Below are 17,449 nucleotides of genomic sequence, written 5' to 3'. Positions count from 1 at the left end.
TTGTATTAGCATTTCAAAATATTTATTGAAGCAATAAGATTCTTGTGTAAAATACTTGTAATGCAATAATTAATAGAAGGAGTAATCTGCATCATGGAAATGGTAAAGAAGATGAACAATTCAACCACTGTGCTGTTACATATAATATATGCTTGCATATAAGAACAATTAGATTAGTGCTCATACCTAGCACTCCCTATCCTTGTGTGCCTAAGGTGGGTAAATCTGACAGCTTCCATGAAGGGTGATCTAACTCCACAGTTACCTGTGGGTATGTTTCATCAGGGAGCCCGTCTTGGTGTAGAGCTGGACACCATCCTTCTCAGGAGGTAGACAGGAATCAGCTGGGCTGGAGTTCCAGTATGGAGTTACCTCAACAGTGTCAGCGAAATGCTCCTCTAACTAAACCAAGGAGTGATGTTGTTTTTATAATAAACTTCACCCATATTACCATGCCGAAGCCCCAGTCAGTCTGTCATTATTGATTCTATCCTCACAAAGCAGTTTCTGAGTGAAAAATAACAAACAACAACATTTTGCGTGGTGAAAATAGCTTTCGTACAAAATGTTTAAGGCTGTGAAATTCCACTCCGCTCATAGAGTTTGCACAGTTTTTCTGGAGTGGAGCATAGTTTTTCTTCGCTCACGCTTGCCAACATTAAGTTGGTGCTTGCAAGCGAGGAAAATCTTACTCCAGACCACCTCCCAGCGAGATTTCTCAACACAGGCAGTTGTGGTTGGTCACTATCTCTTGAGTTGCGAAACCTTCCGTTCATGTTGAGGAATCTGCCCCTCCAATAGAACATTAACTTGAGCAGCAGAAAGAAGCAGCACCCTCTTGCACTGTGTGTGGTGGTGTTCATGTTGATTTTACAGTGTGGGACAAACACCCAGCGATAATATTCAGCACAAATGGTCGCAGTGTAATGCACCCTGCCGCTTGCATATCTCCGCATAGCACGGCTGAGGTTTTTGGTCACTTCACGGAGTTCCGCGTAGGCCCCCCAGGCCTACTGATAACATGCCTACAAAGAAGTGTATATGTATGCAAAGTTGTTTGATAGAACATTATCCATACAGGCACGTAAGCAAATGTGTGTCTAATGTCAATGTTCAAGAAAGATGCCAACTTTAAAACGTGAACTTGTAAAATGGTGGTGTTCATGCTCTGGCCTAAATGTGACCACATGACACCTACATGTAACAATTGTGATCCCTTGAGTATCTTAGAAGCCAATGATTGACTGACCCTTCCGAAGCCTACCCATATGGATGACAATAACAGTGTGGGGGTTGACCATGAATGTAGGACCACCCTACTCTCTAGACATTCTGTGTTGAAACATAGTGGATCTGGTGGGTATAAGGTCAAATTGCATCTTGCTGTAATTTTTGAAAAATGTAATATTATATGCTTTCAAAATACTTGGGAGGATAGTAACAGCTTATTTTTAGATGGATATTGTGGGTTAAATTCCCCGCTAATTATTTCATGATCGCGGAAAGCAAAGATTTCCTTAGTTGTTTACATTGCAAAATACAACAGCTTGACACTGTCGCTCCTAATGAAATTGTGCAATTTGCTTATTTTTCCCGACTCCTGCAGGTTCCTCATTTTTCATTTTTATAATGCTAACTATCCACAGCGTATCACAGAACACGTATGCTTTTCTCAAGACCTTCTAGATTGACTCAATAATACTGAAGAGGTGTACACTCCAGAAGTTGTGCGGGCTGACTCTAATCTACAACATTTATTCTTGCTTCCTGATGAACTTTAATTTCTCCCTGTTAAGTGAGGTTTGTGCTGACTTTGGTTCCAATGTGGGCATGCCTACCTTCACTACTAGAGGACAGTTCTCTGTGATTCAATAAATATTTGTATCTTATGCTTTGGTTTCATCGTTATTTAATTACAAAGCCCAATGGGATTCCCAGAGCAAACATAATCCATTAAAACGTCACTATCTCAGGCATACAATGTGGCACCCACTATCTACCTGCCCACTATCTACCTGCCGCAGAGGCTGGAGGCCACATGGGATCATGAAGAATGTTTTTCTGAAATCTTCTATACTAATTTGTTATATGCATGTTCTGATTCTGTTATAGCTTGCCTTGATGATAGGTTCCCTGGTGAGACTATACTTCTTTTCATGCGATTAGTGATAAAGTTGGGACTCTTCTTATCACTACGAGGCACCACTGTCTGCACCACATAGATGGTTTGATCAGTCATGCTCTAAGACCCATTGTGATATCATGAAAGCATATGTGTGACAAATATGCTAAGGATCACATGATTTGTTCAACAACTGTTATTTTAGTGGAACATTGACAATTTATCCAGACTTCCACCACCATATCACATACACACATCTCAAACTTTGCTTAAATGTATCCTTTCTACACATATTGAATTTAATTGTGGACCACATGATTTGTCTTTTTATTGTTTAATATTGCAGAACTTGTTTTTGCATCCTCTCACACAATGTGAGATGACACAACACTTCTCACAGTGGTATTTTTCCTACTCTCATTGTTGGAACAGTGATGGAATCACACAATGGAACATCATTGACTACATGTTGGAGAAAGTTCTTCTCACTATGTGCACATGACACAAGATCCAGACACAGAGATGGCTATTAAGTCATACATTACAAATTCTTAGTTGGTATTATGTATATTTCAACTTCCCTCATCAATGAGTAGACCATGCCCATAACTGTCTTTCAGAAACTGTTCATAGATGGTACTGTGGCGGAAGATGTATGCATCATGTGCACTTCCAGGTAGGTTTGCCAGGACATTGATTAACATTCCAAGATAGAATTGCAGGAATTCTAATCAGAAAAAGAACTGTACCTGGGACCACAGAACATCAATATGTAGGGACTGAGTCACCATACCACATCAGTACCTATGGGCCAAATTTGAGTAGTTAATAGTGCCTTACTTTACCCCTAGCCTTTCCGGACAGCCAAGTGAATTGGCACTCGAGCACACAACAATTTAGACCCTTTCAGGTTTTATGATCACTAATTCCTGTGCCCAAGCATGTACCACATGTTCAACAACCCATTGCTTAATAAATTATGTAGCTGCTCCTCAATCTCACACACCTTAGGTTAAGGATTTTGTCTAAGTGTGATATCACTTTTGCCTAAATCAAACATTTAGATTATCTTCGTGTTTGCAGTTTTTCATGTGCGTGATAATTATCCATGTGCCTGCAGTCAGAGACTTTCCAGTCTGGTACTTTCCAGAGTGATTCACTGCCACCAATACAGTGACTTTCATGTAGGGTACTTTCCAGAGTGATTGACTTGTACGTAATGATCCACGTGCTTGCAGTCAGGGACTTTCCACAACCATTGAACGATAAATAAACACGTGCCCTTCTAGAAAGAACTGCTACCTATGAATACTCTGCCATATCACAGTCGGTGCTTGGCTGTATTTCCTGAAAAGAGAATCCTTCTCCACCCTCCTACTCTCCTGGATCATCGCACCCTCATCTCCCTGATCCTAGGTTCTTCACCTGGCCTCATGACAAGTGTGCCCCCACAGACTTCCCTGAGCAGCTCATTGGACTTCTTCGATCCCTGCATTCCAGAAAAGACCTACCACTGAGCAACAGTGGCAAAGCAGCTGTTCTAGAGCTGACCCGTTAGTCATCCCGGCATTGTGAGGGCATAACCTGCAATGAAAGGAAAGACAAAGCAAAAGAAGAGAAAAAAAGGTTAGTGCACTATTCTTTGTTTCTTTTCAAAAACTCACCCGCTACAATTCTACAAAATAAAAACTTTAAGACTTGTGAATTATCTCAACATAAGAAACCCACACATTCTGCCGGAAGTTCAAGAGACAATTTGCAAACATTTAAAAAGGGAAAAGGAGAATTCAAAAATGGAAGAACAGTCACATAACAAAAGCATATGACGTAATATGCTGACAGAGGTAAACCTGTGAACTGTTATTTGAAGCTCATGAAAGGAGTGGGTAATAATATCCCGCAAGAACTAAAAGACTATGCATTTTCTGTGTTATTCTGAAAATCTCTGAATGTAAGTACTTCCATTGTTCAAATGCTATTTGAACTAACTATGTAAATGTGTATCAATGCTAATATACTCTGTGTTTTTATTCTCCTTTGTTATTCTCCTCTACACCCCTAGAAGACGCACCCTTAAAGAAGACATTTAGGGCTTTCCTGAGCAGCATAGCGAGCTAGACACCACTCTGAGGGTGCAAGTCTTTGTCTCTTGTATTACTTTGTCCTAACCCCCTATCCACCTAGGACAGAACCTGGTTTGAGATTATAATTCCTTGATCGGGCATTGGGCTGGGAGTGAGTAGGGCTCAACATCGACTCTGCGGACTATTTCTCCAGATGAGTGTCCTGACATCAGGGATTTCCGTAGCAGGTCACCTCTCTTTCTCTCACTCATACATGTCCACAATAAATAAAAAGAGACACAAAGAAAGATTACAATATTTGTGGAATCTATTGTGCTCTATTATGTAACAGCCGTGCAGCAAGTGGAAAACATATGCAGGTCAATAATGTGGTTAGCATCATTAAGAGATCATACACAATAAAATGTCCTGTCATATTGACTGACAGATCTGTCTAAGCCTACCCTCAATATAGAAGCACAGTGATGTATTAGAGATCTCTGGGATTAGTGGTGAACCCCATGCTAAGGGTGGGTGACAATTTCCATTCCGCTCGCGTAAATTGCGAAAATTCGACATTTTCGCGTTCCGCGCGGAACGCTAAAATGTCGAAACTTCCACGATCCGCGAGGGAAGCGGAAATTGTCGCCCACCCTTAATAATAATTACATCTTCTGTCACTAATGAGATCCTCTTGAAAACATCTTTCCAGAAATTCATGTCAAAAGAAAAATTAGCACATAAAACCGATTTGCTTTCTCCAGTTTGCCTCGCCAGCATGTAGATTATTTTTACAGCGCACTGAGTTTTAAAATCACTCTGAATAGGAATAAAGTGTTCTCACACTCCTGACGTCACAGACCTGCACCCAGAACGCTTGGTTACCTCGGACTCTTGTGTTCAGACTCAGGGGGACTTGGCCCAAGCCCTGGCAGACGCTCAAAGAACGACCCTTGCTCCAGGAGGGAGTCATTGAACACTATCATCAATGCCCCCGACCCGGTTAAGGAGGCCCCCGGGGGAAGTAAGACCAGCGGTCTAGTCTTCCCCCGGGGAGTTCGCGCAGAAGGAAGGACAGGGGAGGAAGGGGTGGGATAAGGGGTGGGGTCGCAGGTAGGGTTAAAAGGGGCAGGAAGAGGAAGTCCTTCCTCTTCCATTCCCCAGCGCCTCAGGGAGGGTAGTTAGTGGAGCGTTGGTGCGCGGTGCGGGGCCTGCGGAGCTGCGGAGGATCGGCGGGGGCGTGTTTTTTGCGACGGTGAGCGTAGTGTGTCTGTGTAGCGAGCGATATCTGGGCTGCCTCGTTTGGCAACGTGTGGCGGCCTGCGGGTGTCGGGTGGAGTCGGCGGGGGCGGAGCGGTGGTTGGCGCGGAGCGCGTTGTCATGGAGTCGGGTGGGGGCCAGACGCCGGATGAGGCGGCGGTGCGGGCGGCGCTACAACTGTTGGGGCGTGCGGGGAGGGCGGACCTTCTGCGGCCGGGTGTTTTGGAGCAGGCGTGGGTGGGGATGTCCAGGACCCCGCGTTCGGCGTCCGCGGCCGTTGTTGCCTGTATGGAGGAACCGCCTCCCAAGAAACACGCGGTGGGCGCGCGAGGGGGGGGGCAAGAAGGCAGGGCCTGGGGGGAAGCCAGGGGATAGGCGTCTGAGCCTCCCGGCGCTGGGTTCGTCCGCAGAGGTGCCTGTGGGGGGGGGCGGGGGGGCTGTTGAGGGTAAGGGTGGGGCTGTGGAGGCGCGGTTGGTCCGGGTGGGGGCGGGGGCCGGGGGCAGCGGGGGGGCTTCGTGCCTGGTGGACTACAGTGAGGACAGCGACTTGGCGGAGGACGCGGAGGAGCGGGTTGGGGATGATTTCTCCCTGTATCTTTCGGGGAGCGAGTCCGCGGGGGGCGAGGGCGGTGGGTGGGGGGACCAGGGGCCGGTCGAGGGGGGTGGGGGCAAGGGGAAGGGTGGGGGGCGGGGAGGCAAAGGCAAGGGCCCGGCGAAGGCTGTGGGGGGCCGGGGGACGGGGCTGGTGACGCCTGGCCCCTCCGGGGGCGCAGGCCGCGGTCGTGGGGCGCGGGCCGCGGGGGAGGGCCGGTGGGACGACTGTTGGGCCGAGATGTCGTTAGAGGAGCGTATCCGGGAGCAGCGGCGGCTGATTGAAGATACGGAGCGGCGCTGGGAGGAGATGTGCGCGGCTAGGGAGAGGGAGGAGGAGCGCGCGGCGGCCCGGGCGGTGGCGCGCGGGGGAGGGGTGGTGGCCCGCGGGGGAGGGGCAGGGCCGGCTCGGGGGCGCGGGCGTTGGGTGTGGCTGGATGAGGCAGGGACGGACTTGACGTCTCAGAGACCTGGTGGCGCTGGGGCCCCCTCGGACTATGCCGGTCACGAGGGGGGGGCGGGATCCACGCCAGCGCTGATTGCTGGTAGAGGCCGGGGTGGGCCGGCGGGGCGCACTACGGCCTCCAGACGCCGGGACGAAGCAGTAGGGGGGTCCGCGGCGGCCTGCCCTCCATCGAGGGAGCGCGCATCATCGGCGCCGGAGTATGAGTTTGTCCTTGGAGAGAAAGGAAAAGGAATGAAGCGGGTAGTGCGTGAGGTGCGCATGGAGCCTAGTGAGCCTGTGGTGGTCGAAGAGCTGGATTATGAGTCGGAAAGTGAAGAGTTGGAAGAAGGCGAGGTGCGTGAGGTGACGGGGCCGGTGGCAACGAGAAAGTTTGGTGTTTTCCAGGACGGCAAAGCCGGCTGCAGCAAGGCGCCAGCGGCGAGGGTGTCGGCCCCGGGTCCAGGCGGACGGGCGCAGGAGGTGCCACGCATTTTGACAGGTGAGAGCACGTGGTGGGGGGCGTGGGATGAGGGGCTTGGGCGGGGGCGTAAGAAGTCTTGTAGGTCTGTGGGGGTGGGGGGATGGGTTGGTGAGGGAGGTGGGAGAGGCGGCGCAGCCGCAGGTGCCGGCTAAGGCGGCGGCCCCCGGAGGGGGATGTGAAGCGAATGGTGGGAGCTGGTGTTCAGACGGAGAAGGCGACAGATGGGAAGGAGGAAGGGGGTGAGAAGCATAAGAAGAAGCTGCCGTATATGGGGTTGGCGATGCCCCTGGGGTCCCATCTGTCTGAAAAGACAAGGGGCAGGATTTGGAAACACGAATATGTGGATGTCTTTAAATTGTTGCATCGGGAGATTCAGGCGAAAGAGGGGTCGAAAGAGGAGGAGTGGGAGTTGACACGGCGGCCACGGGTGCCGATAACTATGGAGAATTGGACGTCGGCCTTCCTGATTTATGCTAGTATTTATTGCGAGAAGCATACGGATAGGGCGATTGCGTTGTTCAAATACATGGATATCATCAGAAAAGCGCAGATGCACTTTGGGGGTTTTGCCTGGCTAAGTTATGATGAGGAATTTCGGGCGAGGGTCAGCGTCAACCCGGACAAGCCCTGGGGAGAGGTAGATCAGGAGCTGTGGGTGCAGTGGATGGCCTCCACGCAGTCCTCTGCGGCCACACACACTGCGAGTGACCTTCCGGTGGCTTATCGGTCTTTTCAGTCCCGTCCCGCCTCGGGGGGGGCGGGAGGGGGCGCAAGTGGAGCTGGGGGTGCGGGAGGACAGGCTGCCGCTGCCGGCGCAACCGGGCAGCCTGCAAAGAGTGGGGGAGCCACCACTGGGGCGTGTTGGAATTTCAACAAGGGATTCTGCACCCGCCACCCCTGCAAATTCAAACATGAGTGTTCTAAGTGTGGTGGCAAGCACCCGGTCACGCAGTGTTTCACCTTGGCCACCCCGTCCGAGCAATGGCGGGTCACGAAAGGAAGGGGGCAGGCTGGGCCAAAGGGCTCCTACACCGGTTAGTGTGGAGGCCATGGGTCCGTGGCTCTCCCGCTACCCTGATCAGGTGGCGGCGCTGCGGCTGTTTTGGGGGTTCACGGAAGGTTTTCGAGTAGGGTACCAGGGGCCACGGGAGTGCAGGTGGGCAGAGAATTTGCGGTCAGCCAAAGAGTTGCCGGAAGTCGTGGAGGCTAAATTGCGCAAAGAGGTGTTGGAAGGTCGCGTGGCCGGCCCGTTTGACACGTGGCCGCTGCCCGAACTCATCATATCCCCGTTGGGGGTGGTTCCAAAAAAGGAACCTGGCGAGTTTCGCTTGATCCACCATTTGTCTTGGCCTGAGGGGCGGTCGGTGAATGATTTCATCGCGGAGGAGGATTCCCGGGTGTTGTATGCGTCGGTGGATGATGCGATTGGATTGGTGCGGCTGTGTGGGCGGGGGGCGGAATTGGCCAAGTGTGACATCAAGTCGGCGTTTCGCCTTCTGCCGATTCACCCGGAGGATTTCTCGTTGCTGGGCATGCAGTTCGGTGGGGCCATTTTTGTGGACAAGGTGTTGCCCATGGGGTGCGCGATCTCCTGTGCTCTGTTCGAGACTTTCAGTTCCTTTTTGCAATGGGCCTTCACTGACAGGGCGGGGCACCGGCTGGTGTCCCACTATTTGGATGATTTCTTGTTCGTAGGCCGTGGTCAGACGGGGGAATGTGGGGCGGCTTTGGGCCAGTTTCAGAGGATGGCGGGGGAGTTTGGTGTGCCGTTGGCACCGGAAAAAACGGCCGGGCCCAGTTGTTGTCTGGCGTTTCTGGGGATTGAATTGGATTCTGTGGAGTGGATGGCGCGCCTCCCCCAGCAGAAGGTTTTGGAGATACAGGAGTGTCTGAGCCAAGTGATGGTGCAACGGAAGATTGATCTGAGATCCGTCCAGCGTTTGTTGGGCTTGCTGAACTTTGCGTGCCGAGTGGTGCGGGCGGGCAGGACGTTTTGCAGGCGGCTCGGGTTGGCCATGTCCGGGGCTGTGTTGCCCCATCACAGGGTGCGGATTTCGGTGGGTGTCCGGGCGGATCTGCGAGTGTGGCAGGGGTTCCTGAGTGACTTCAATGGGGTCTCCTTGGACTTTGCAGATGACAACATGGTGTGGCAGGTGCAGATTTTTTCGGATGCGGCTGGGGCGCGCGGCTTTGGTGTGTTCTGGGATGGTCGGTGGTGTGCGGAGCAGTGGCCGGCGCACTGGTTGGCACAGGGCAGGAGCATTGCGTTTCTGGAGTTCTTTCCGTTGTTGGTGGCGTTGCAGGTGTGGGGGCAGGAATTCCGGAACCGGTCGGTGCTTTTTCATGTGGACAACATGACGGTGGTGGAACTGGTGAACCATCAGAGGGCGAGGGACCTGCGGGTGCTGCGCTTGCTGCGAAGTTTTATGCTGCTGTGCTTGCGCTTGAATGTGCTGTTTCGCGCGAAACATGTGCCGGGCGTTAGCAATGACATCGCGGATGCATTGTCTCGTTCGCAGTGGCAGCGTTTCCGAAGGTTGGCGCCCGGAGCGGACTTTGCCAAGACCAAGGTGCCGGAGGGTATCTGGAGCTGGGGGGAGTGAGAGTGGTGAATCTGGTGGAGCAGTCTGTTGCCGAGTCCACGCGGCGGACTTATCGTATGGCATGGGTGGAGTTGGGGGCGTTTTTGGGTTGGTCGCGGGAGGACTGGCGGATGTCTCAGGGTGAGTGTGAAGCGGGTGTCGTGCGCTATGTTTTGCACTGCATGGACAGGGGTTTGTCGTCAGTGACAATTGCAGGCAAATTGGCAGGGATTTCTTTCTATGGGAAGATCTATCTGGGTTTTGATCCGGCCAAGGGTGAGTTGCTGAGCAGGATGCTGAAGGGCTGGACAAGGGAGCGGGGGGGGCGGGTGGGAGCGCCGTTGCGCCAGGCGATCACTTTTGGCCTGTTGGTGGATGTTTTGGGAGAGTTGGGGGTTTTGTGTTACGATCGGTATGAGTTGGCGTTGTTCCGCCTGTGTATGACGTGGATGTTCTTTGGGGCATTTCGGGTTTCGGAGTTGTTGGGGGGTAGGGGGGGGGTGGGGTTGAGGTTCGAGGATGTATGTGTGGATGGGGGGCGCCTGGGGATATGGCTGGGGCGTTCCAAGACGGATCAGGTTGGCAGGGGCACGTGGGTGTGGCTGAATGAGTCGGGGGAGTTGGCAGCTTGCCCGGTGCGGGAGTGGAGCAGTTTTTGCGGGCAGCGTGGCCGTTTGGCGGGGGAAATTTTCTGTCATGCTTCTGGGAAACGGGTCACGGCTTACCAGCTCTTGGCGGTGCTGCGCAGGGCGTTGCGGCGCTTAGGGAGAGACCCGGCGGGGTTTGGGACTCACTCCTTCCGGATCGGCGCGGCGACGGCGGTGGCACGGCTGGGTTGGTCCTGGGATAAGATCAGGAGGATTGGTAGATGGCGTTCGCGCTGCTGCGAGCGGTACGTGAGGAAGTAGGACGGAAGGGTGCGCGGCGGCAGTGTGAGCGTTTTGTGTGCCCCTTTCTTGTTTCTAATGCTCCTTTTTTCTTCGTAGGTTGTGTTGGGGGTCCTGGAGCCAAGACGGTTACCTGGATAGTGGGACATTCATTTGTGCATTGGGCTGCCAAGTTTGCTGACAGGCAGGTGTACGGGCGTAGCCTGGGCCTGAGAAGCTGCAGTCATGAGGTTTTCTGGTGGGGTAGGAGTGGGATGCGATGGGGAGAACTTTTGCCTTGGCTCACGAAGAAGGTCTCGCAGCAGGGCTGTCCGGATCTGCTTGTCATTCACCTGGGAGAGAACGATCTGGTGCGACAGTCGGCGGTGTCATTGATCTACTTAATGCAGCGGGACTTGGCAGCGATCAAACGCAATCTGGCTGGCGCCTGTATTGTGTGGACAGAGTTCATTCCCAGGAAGTTTTGGAGGGGGGCGCTGAAGCCCGCTGCGGTGGAACGCGCCCGCAGAAAATTAAATAGGGCAATGAGAGTTTTTTGTGAGGACTGTGGGATCAAGGTGCTGGCGCATCCTGGTCTGCGGCTTGAAGAGCCCTTGCTTTTTAGGGCTGATGGCGTGCACCTTTCGCACATGGGAAACGCCTACTATATGATGGAGATGAGGGATTTTATCAGTGGGCTGTGGAATGAGTCGATCTGGTGTAGGAGGAGGTGAGGGCGAAAGGTGCACTTGTGTGGGGTGGGGCAGGTAACCGCCCTCCGGGGGTTCCCTGGGTGGCGGATTGGGGAGGGGGGAGGAGTCCATGACGGGCATACTCACCCTCCCGGGGAGGGGGATACGGGGGAGAACGTGGGGGTGCGTCAGAGCAGTGGACGACGAATGGAGATGGGGGTGGAGTTTTGGAGGAGAAGTGAGGAAGCGAAAGGAAGTGAGAAGGTTGCGGTGTGAAGTGGGTATGGAGTAGTTGGAGTCTTGGAGAGTATGGGTAGTGAGGAATGTTGTTGTTGGGGATTGTTGGGGATTTGTGTTATGTTTCTGGTTATGGTTGTCCAACCCTGTCCTAATAAAATGGCCTTTTACGCAAAGTACCTTGCGTGGACTGATTATTGCGCGAGGAGGCCCCCGGGGGAAGTAAGACCAGCGGTCTAGTCTTCCCCCGGGGAGTTCGCGCAGAAGGAAGGACAGGGGAGGAAGGGGTGGGATAAGGGGTGGGGTCGCAGGTAGGGTTAAAAGGGGCAGGAAGAGGAAGTCCTTCCTCTTCCATTCCCCAGCGCCTCAGGGAGGGTAGTTAGTGGAGCGTTGGCCACCCACCCACCCGGCAATTACATGACTAGTTGAGGAGGTCATGTTTTTCAGCGTGCCAGTTTAGGACGGGTTGTGTGTGTGTGTGTGGGGCGGATTGGGGAGGGGGGAGGAGTCCATGACGGGCATACTCACCCTCCCGGGGAGGGGGATACGGGGGAGAACGTGGGGGTGCGTCAGAGCAGTGGACGACGAATGGAGATGGGGGTGGAGTTTTGGAGGAGAAGTGAGGAAGCGAAAGGAAGTGAGAAGGTTGCGGTGTGAAGTGGGTATGGAGTAGTTGGAGTCTTGGAGAGTATGGGTAGTGAGGAATGTTGTTGTTGGGGATTGTTGGGGATTTGTGTTATGTTTCTGGTTATGGTTGTCCAACCCTGTCCTAATAAAATGGCCTTTTACGCAAAGTACCTTGCGTGGACTGATTATTGCGCGATCATCTCCTTTGTCCCTCTCAGAGGGCGAAGCGTGATCCTGCGTACAGTGGCTTGGAAGCGTATGTCATCCACCGACGCGGTGACGCAGAGGACCCCAGCATGCTTCGCGGCTGAAACAAAGACCGCAAGCACTACATCAACACTATGACAAGCACACATTCATTCAACCAGTCTGGAAAACACATGCTGATCGTCATTTGTCAAATGTAATATTTACTGATGAGGTCTGCTTTGTAATGCGACTTAGACGCTCTTTTTTTTAATAAGCAGAGGTAGGTTTACATTGATTAATTGGATTCAAATCTTCATTTCTATTTTAATCTATGTTGGCTCTTGATACTTCTTTAGGACTCACTCCACAGCTACTCGCTATAAATTCCTGCCCATGTTTCATTTGCTGTTTGCATCTTTTAGTCAACCATTTACGAGAGGTTACTTTAATTAAACTTTGGAATGCTTTTCAACAAATAGCATTTAATGTGTAAATACTGCAACAAGGACACAGCTTGTTTTATACATGCATTTGCTCAACTGTTTTCTGACGGTTCTATCTGTAATCTATCCAAAAACGTTATAACTAAACTAAACTGGTGCGGATGTGGCCTTCGGATTGAGCTTTTCACCACTTGAGCAGTGGGAGTTTTTCCTGTTGTTGCCCCACTGACCTCTGCGGCATGACATCATGAACCGTCCTGTCTTAGCCATTCTTACACACAAAAATTAAACCTCAACAGGAAGCACTTATACTAAATTTGACCTTCAACTCGGGCACCTGCTTTATTTATATATGTAAGTCTTACAGATATATATAAAGCAGGTGCTCGAGTTGAAGGTCAAATTCAGTAACGGATTAATCAGCACAAAATCTCTGCGATCACGCGAAATTTCACGTGATCGCGGAGATTTTTGGCCGTTTCGCGATATTTTGCGTAAGGCACTTTCGCAAATTCCGCCCACCCTTACCCCATACATGGCATACATAATTAGCTGTTTCACATCTCAGCTGGCGCAGCTCTCTAATCTCAGGACCATTGCTCTGTGAGAATGTCTTCTTTCTGTTTTCAAAACAACAAGTCCCAGCTTATATGATAAAAATTGTGTGTTCAAAAACAGCAGCTGGATTTCTCTATTATGTCTTGATGTTAATGTCTGATCACAGTGAATAACAGGGAGCAGTGTTTAACCGTGTATACAAATGCTCCAAATAAATCCCGGTCAGAATAATCAAATACCAACACATGTGCAGCCGATCTGACTTAAAAACAAGCAGGATATATTGCAATGTGTGCAAAGCAAAAGCGGCCTGCAACGTGCACAGGTATGCTAACATAGTAAAAAACAACAATGGGCTGCATAGGGAACACACGAAACCCTCCCTTGGGTCAGGACAGTAGCACGACGACTAACTAAATAATAATAGTGAGGTCATACTTTCAAAGCATTTCAACTCAGCCTGTTATAAAAAAAAGTCATATTTATAATATGAAAACGAACATGTCAGTTTAGAAAATGTAACCAAATTAAAGTGCATCGGAGGTATCCATAATGTCACTTGCAAATTCAAATGCCAACAAATCCAAGAAAGATTCAGTCTCCACAGACATGATCTTAAGTCTCAGCTGATGTTGAGAAAGTAGCCAGCCAACCTGCACCCGTGTTATTGGAGCCACTATTTAGTGATCCATGTGCTGAGACAGGTCGAAGACAAAGTTTACATTAACCGCTGATAAGGATGTAGCCCACTGTATCCATCTAGGATGGAGGGCCTTTACATTTGGAATGCTTGCTTTAGTGACATGCCTCTAAGGCTGGCACAGGAGTAACAACAATGATGCATTTACTTTGTGCATGTGGCCATTATTTTAGGATAGTCATCTGCATTGAAATCATTAATTTTTCATTTGAAGCAAAACACATATCCGCCACTGAAATATTAGGGTGATTTATATGCAATAGACACCAGGTAAAATCGTGACGTGTAGCAAGTAAGTCAGATTGTAATGATCTGAGTGTATCCGTGTTGTGGTGTCAAACATGCATTGGAAAAATCAGGTTGTATTAATTCATAAAGTGATTAAATGCATTGTGCAAATATGGTATGTATGTTCTGCCACAATTAAGAAATTCTAGCAGGGACTGTAATTTCTTTAATGCAGTTGGAGGTTGCAACTATGTACACTTCTCCCAAAAATGAGGTGCAAGGAGGCCCTTTCCCTTGTGTGGAAGTTCATTTCCTAGGAAAAGGACACTCAGAAAAGCTATATTAGATTTCCCGAAGTCGAACTTATAGCCAAGTTCAGCAAATCCCAATATTAAGCGATCTACTCTGTCCAAATGTAGAGTTGATTCATCTACATAGGACAATGCATCTGGACCAATATCGTGTAGAATTAGCATTACGTGAGCAGCAAATAATCCTGGGCTATTCCTGCAGCCGATGGGAAGCCTTGCATATCTCATTTGAAAGCCGAGTGGCCAGAAGGGTGTAGAATCCTTGCTTTCAAGCGCTGGATTGTGGCTGAAGAAACCATTGGATATATCTAAAGTGTTTTTTTTACTTTTTAAGAACTACATTCTGAATTAATGCTGTACTATGTGTGTTTTGCACGACAATAGTGTGTGTATGACTATTTAACCCGTTTACCGCGGCAGTAATTCCACTGCAGGGTGTTCCATTGAGTGGGCGGGGCCGTGTCGGCCAACAGACGTGCGCAGCACTACCGAGGTAGTGCTCGAAACGACCCTTGGCTGACGGGTGCAACAAAGGGGTTAAATGTCTATATTCTAAGACTATGTGGTATGTGTGTTTCAAAACAGGAAAATGAGGATTATTCATCAGAGAGACACAGGGTTCAATTTCCTCTGGTACTCAAATTGGCGAGAGTATTTCTCTAACTTGTGCCCTGGCATCCCGTTTTATATGGTATTGTGCTAGCACCTGTGGGCTGGACCCTAAGGGTATAATATGATAAGGTGATTCCTTATCCCAGACGATAGGACTGTGATATAGAAGAGGGAGTAGTGCAAGAGCCCATTCTTTCGAATAAGCTTGTTTGACTTGTTGAAGGACAAGGACAGAAAAGAAAGAAAGAATAACATCCTCTCATTGGGAAGATTTTTGTACAAACTTTGGGAGCCAATCGACTTCTGCTACAAAGATGTCATAGGATAAAGTGAAATTTCCCCATAGTATTGCTTTAATGGTGCACTGGACGTCACCCTCTATTTGAATGTCGAGAATATATTATCTATCAGGAAGCGCTATGGGCTCAACTATAATAAAGAAATCAGTTGCTTTTACTACCAGAAACTGCTAGAGATTCTGGTGCACCATGGCGACTTCTGCTGTGCTGTTGAGGAGAGCCACCCCCTAACTCCTGTTCAGGAGGACAGTTCTCACGTGCTGTGGCATCTTTAGCAGTTAGGCCTTTCCTCCTTCTGTATTTTCAAGTCAGATGAGCAGGTGTCTCCCTTTCTAGTTTCACGTACTCTTCTTGTCTGCGTTCAGATTACCCTCATCTGTCATATTGCTGGTCAGACAATTCCTGGAAGGAATTTATAGAACGTGTATCAGGAACCTGAAAACTGCCAGGATTTTTGATTTTAGTGTGATCACAAAAATCATACCATCTCTCTGAGGACTCCTGGGGCGGAAAATCTCAGCGAGGCTTACATTTCTGAGGGTGTTTAGATTTATCCCATTGTTTTTTAACAAACTTGTGGGTTTACTTGGCTTCCTTGTCTGTACTAGGTATGCCAAGAGGTGGTTTTGTAGGTCTGTTTTCCAAATGATTGTGTCCTAGGGATAAGTACACATCAGCAATAATTATAGGCAACTCACCTTCATGGTTGACTTGTGCAACTGCTGCTAGCCTCTGGCATATAGCCAGAGATTCTGCTTCACCTTTAACGTTAGACAGAATCATTACGAATGCTGCAGGAAAGTTTCCTATTAGTTTCATCCTCAAATCCTGTGTTTGTTTTGTATCTGTTTCAAGATGCCTGGTAAGACAGACATCGAGGGAGTGCCATGACAGATAGTATAAACAGCGGCAAAAACTGTCCCCCAGGTGTTACAGTCTCAGATTCCAGGAACCATACCATTAGTTAACCACATAGTCAATATTCTGTGCTTGTTTTGTCGTCCCGTAAGGGAAAATACAACTTCAATCTTCAATTTGATACATTTTTTGGCTGATCCAAAATGGAATTTCCTCACAATTGGTGGGTCTTTTGCCCATAGCAGAATGAACAATTACAAACTTATTGTAGGCACTGCAGGTGACTGGGCTTGCCCCAGCAGGTCAACCCTTGCTGGTTGCGCCAACAAGGTGCGTGAAATTAGTGATTGCACAAGATTTTGATTAGCCATATCAAGGAACGGTATATATCTGACAAAAGCTGGCCAGGTCAAATCGTAATTACTAAGGGGATCGAAGCGGGTGCGTGGTATAAGGATTAACATTGCACATGATTTTGATTAGTCATATCAAGGAACTGTATATATCCGACTAAAGCTGGCCAGGTCGCATCGTAATTAATAAGGTGACCAAAGCTTACAGGTTTGAGTACATGTGGAAGGGTGTCAAGGAACAAAGTGTGGACTTCCCAATAAGACAAAGGTATTTCCACAAGCACATTTGCTTTGTATAGATATGATGCAGCTGGTGCTGTGTATGTATGAATGTATTTATTTAACCATCAACTGCTGTAAATTCAACCCAAGAATAAAAAACTTCAAAATGGTAAGCGGAGTCCCCTTCTATCACAAAGATAAAAACACGACCTACATTAGCAAGTCCAGATTGAATTAAATGAGCATGGACAGTCGGTCTGCAATTCACTAGAATAACAAGAGATTGTGACTTTGCCATAATCTAAACAATATGGAAAATGAAGTGCAACACAAAAGTGGGCTTTATTCTTTTCAAATTTCAAGCTTGAAAAAACCCAACATAATTAGGTGCTTCCTAAACACTGTGGAGGATTAATGCCTGGTACCACTGACGTCTCCGGTGGAAGGTGGAAGAGTATTATGGACACGCAAAAGTACTACTCAGGAGACCCATAAATAAGTACCAGACTAAGAGTTGGTGGGGCCATGTTGCAGGTATTCTGTTCAGAAATAGAACAATGTCTGGGTCCACAGGAGCATCAATATGTAGGGACTGAGTCACCATACACCATTAGTACCTTTGGGCCTAAATCTGACTTGCTAATCGTGCCTCGCTTCCCCCCTTTTCCTTTCCAGAGAGACAAGCGAATTGGCACCCCAGAACACAACAC

At 49.2% G+C, this 17,449-nt stretch overlaps 1 pseudogene; it reads left to right on the top strand.

Moving 5' to 3' along the window:
* Window positions 1-6,733: 6,733 nt before the first annotated feature.
* LOC146822193 (uncharacterized) overlaps window positions 6,734-17,449 on the top strand; it is a 40,923-nt pseudogene continuing 30,207 nt past the window's right edge.

The sequence above is a fragment of the Triturus cristatus genome, chromosome 6, assembly GCF_964204655.1.
Source record: "Triturus cristatus chromosome 6, aTriCri1.1, whole genome shotgun sequence".
NCBI lineage: Eukaryota > Metazoa > Chordata > Amphibia > Caudata > Salamandridae > Triturus > Triturus cristatus.
Note: the sequence above shows the minus strand (reverse complement) of the source record. Positions and strands in the feature narration are given on the sequence as shown.